At 47.4% G+C, this 3,577-nt stretch overlaps 1 protein-coding gene across 1 annotated transcript in view; it reads right to left on the reverse strand.

Moving 5' to 3' along the window:
* LOC114007368 (ryanodine receptor 2-like) overlaps positions 1 to 3,577 on the reverse strand; it is an 84,052-nt gene that overhangs the window by 38,538 nt on the left and 41,937 nt on the right. The gene's annotated exons all lie outside the window — the stretch shown is intronic.

Genomic DNA, 3,577 nt, shown 5'->3' on the forward strand with positions numbered 1-3,577 from the left:
GCCCTGCTGCCTGCTCTTGGACATGGAGTTCAGGCTCTCCTTGGGCGAGCTCCCAGCCCCTTCACAAGCCCTTCCGTGATGAGAGCAAGGGCACAGGTGCATGAGGTGTGAGGCCAGACACAGCGCTGCCGACCGCCGGGCCTGCGCAAGACCAGGAGTCAGAGCACACCTGGGACGCTCTGGGGATGGCTTGAGCCCGGGCTCCACCCCCACCAGAACCGCACAGCTAGACAAGGCCTGTCACAGAGAAGGACCTGGCTAAGCAGCACCCAAGTGTGAGAAGGCAAATGGGGCCGGACGGAGGTGGAGGCCCTGGCACGTGAGGGCGCACAGGCCGCGGGCTAGGAACTGGCCTAGAGACGCTGAGCCTGTTCTCTAAGCCTCACTGCAGCACTGCCGTGAGGCTTAGAGAACAGGCCCAGGGCCACAGCGCTGTCTCTGGTTAGAGCAGGGGTGAGTCTGGCCTCAAGACAGCTTTACAGAAGATCTAAACTGTGTGAAATGTCTACCTCTGTTTGGAAAAATCTCTGCAATATTCAGACTTTCCAGGCAAAAACATGTTTTTGTTTGATTACTATTAAAATCACAAAATGTGGCTTCATTTTAAATTGTTCAGTAACATTAAGTGCGAGCTACACTGGTAACACGCACACTCCACTCACGTCCACAGCAGCTCAGCACTAGACGGGGCCATGATCCCAGTAAACGTGAGGAGGGCCCCAAGACCGCAGAGCGTGGTCTCCCCCACTGCTGAGACGGCCCCCAGAATAGCGCTGAGCACACGGCAGGTGTTAAGCAGCACTGACTGAACGAGGGTAGCTTTTAAGTGCAGTTGCAGGCAGGACTCCCAAGCTGCCTAAAAAGTGAGACCGAACCCAAAGCTAACAACTGAGTCCAGGCTCTTAACACCATCACTCGGTTTTCTTAAAACAGACCCGCACATGTCATGCAGTTTGTGTTTTAACTGCTACAGAAAACGGGACTTTTTCTATAAAACGAACTTATGATTGTTCTATATGGTTAGTTTCATAGATTATCTTATATCCAGCTACTGCATTAAACTGCTTTGCTTTTATTTTTTATATTTTTTTAGAGAGATTTTTTTTTTTCCTACAGGGTACACTTACCAGAAAGAGAGAAAAAATGTAAAAGCTCACCCCCCAGGGAGGATGGCCACATGCAGTCCCTTCTCCTCCCTCTCCCAGCCCCTTCACAAGCCCTTCCGTGATGAGAGCAAGGGCACAGGTGCATGAGGTGTGAGGCCAGACACAGCGCTGCCGACCGCCGGGCCTGCGCAAGACCAGGAGTCAGAGCACACCTGGGACGCTCTGGGGATGGCTTGAGCCCGGGCTCCACCCCCACCAGAACCGCACAGCTAGACAAGGCCTGTCACAGAGAAGGACCTGGCTAAGCAGCACCCAAGTGTGAGAAGGCAAATGGGGCCGGACGGAGGTGGAGGCCCTGGCACGTGAGGGCGCACAGGCCGCGGGCTAGGAACTGGCCTAGAGACGCTGAGCCTGTTCTCTAAGCCTCACTGCAGCACTGCCGTGAGGCTTAGAGAACAGGCCCAGGGCCACAGCGCTGTCTCTGGTTAGAGCAGGGGTGAGTCTGGCCTCAAGACAGCTTTACAGAAGATCTAAACTGTGTGAAATGTCTACCTCTGTTTGGAAAAATCTCTGCAATATTCAGACTTTCCAGGCAAAAACATGTTTTTGTTTGATTACTATTAAAATCACAAAATGTGGCTTCATTTTAAATTGTTCAGTAACATTAAGTGCGAGCTACACTGGTAACACGCACACTCCACTCACGTCCACAGCAGCTCAGCACTAGACGGGGCCATGATCCCAGTAAACGTGAGGAGGGCCCCAAGACCGCAGAGCGTGGTCTCCCCCACTGCTGAGACGGCCCCCAGAATAGCGCTGAGCACACGGCAGGTGTTAAGCAGCACTGACTGAACGAGGGTAGCTTTTAAGTGCAGTTGCAGGCAGGACTCCCAAGCTGCCTAAAAAGTGAGACCGAACCCAAAGCTAACAACTGAGTCCAGGCTCTTAACACCATCACTCGGTTTTCTTAAAACAGACCCGCACATGTCATGCAGTTTGTGTTTTAACTGCTACAGAAAACGGGACTTTTTCTATAAAACGAACTTATGATTGTTCTATATGGTTAGTTTCATAGATTATCTTATATCCAGCTACTGCATTAAACTGCTTTGCTTTTATTTTTTATATTTTTTTAGAGAGATTTTTTTTTTTCCTACAGGGTACACTTACCAGAAAGAGAGAAAAAATGTAAAAGCTCACCCCCCAGGGAGGATGGCCACATGCAGTCCCTTCTCCTCCCTCCTCTCAGGATCTTGGGCATGCACGCACACACGCCCGGTGTGATTGTCAAGCCACCGGGTCTGGGACTCGAACCGCAGTCAGCCATGTGGCAGTCCAGCACCTACCCACCACGCCACTGCCGGCCTCTTTGGTTTCATTTTACATGTTGCCATGTCAGCCGAACCTTGCAAAAGAATGTTGGAGAGCAATGGGAGATAAGGCACATTCTCCTTTGTTTATTTCAGTCCATCTCTTACCACCGTGGCCTCAGTATTTACAGCTACGACGTTGGCTGCTGATTTGCAATGTTCTTCATCACTGAGGCAGCAGGCATCAATGCTTGGTTCTCGTTAGGAATAATAACGATCGATTATCTTATATGCCAGATACTGGACTATCATATAGCCACTAAAATTACAGTATGAAGAATTTAAGTAACATGTAAAGTGTGTATGCTATAATAATATGTTTTGAAAGGATATAAACTTGGTTATATAATAATAATATCTCAATTATGTAAGAAAAAATAACTTTTTGAGACGTTTTTGCTATAGGGTGCATGCGCTCTTCAGAAAGACAGAGAGAGAGGCAGAGAGATAGAAAGCAAGAAATCACCCCCCAGGGGGGATGGCCACGCCGCAATCCCTTCTCCTCCATTCTCCTCTTGGGATCTTGGGCACACACACGCGCGTGCCTGGCATGAGTTTAAGCCACCGGGTCCAGGACTTAACCACAGTTGCACAGTTGACTACATGGGAGTCCAGCAACATAGCCATTATGACAACTGCTGGTCCCCTGTAAGAAAAAATTTTAGGAACAGAGAAGATTGAATTTTTTTTAATCCCCAACAGTTTTCTCTTACTAATGTGTTCAGAAGAATTTTTTTCTTTTGTAACTTCTAATCTTTCTAGAATACATATATATTCTTTTAACATTTAAAAATCTTTTAAAGGATTGAAATAAAACTTTTATGCATTCTACATATTTCACATATATAATACATAAAAATATATGAGAATATTTATAAACTACATAAAAACATGCACGTATGTAAGTATGTGCACGTGTTTCTTTCTCAACATGTGGGAGATAGGGAATGAGAAAGCTGGCTGAGAGGAGCCCAGTAAATAATCGAGGAAAAGAAGTTGGTGTGTGTGGGGTTGCGGGCACTAGACTTCGTGGGTAATTTTTTATCTTACCTCTCAGTAAGGATACTTCATTATTTAATAAACAAACTGCTTACAACAAAA

This window comes from Tupaia chinensis, unplaced genomic scaffold (genome assembly GCF_000334495.1).
Source record: "Tupaia chinensis unplaced genomic scaffold, TupChi_1.0 Scaffold000161_1, whole genome shotgun sequence".
Lineage (NCBI taxonomy): Eukaryota > Metazoa > Chordata > Mammalia > Scandentia > Tupaiidae > Tupaia > Tupaia belangeri.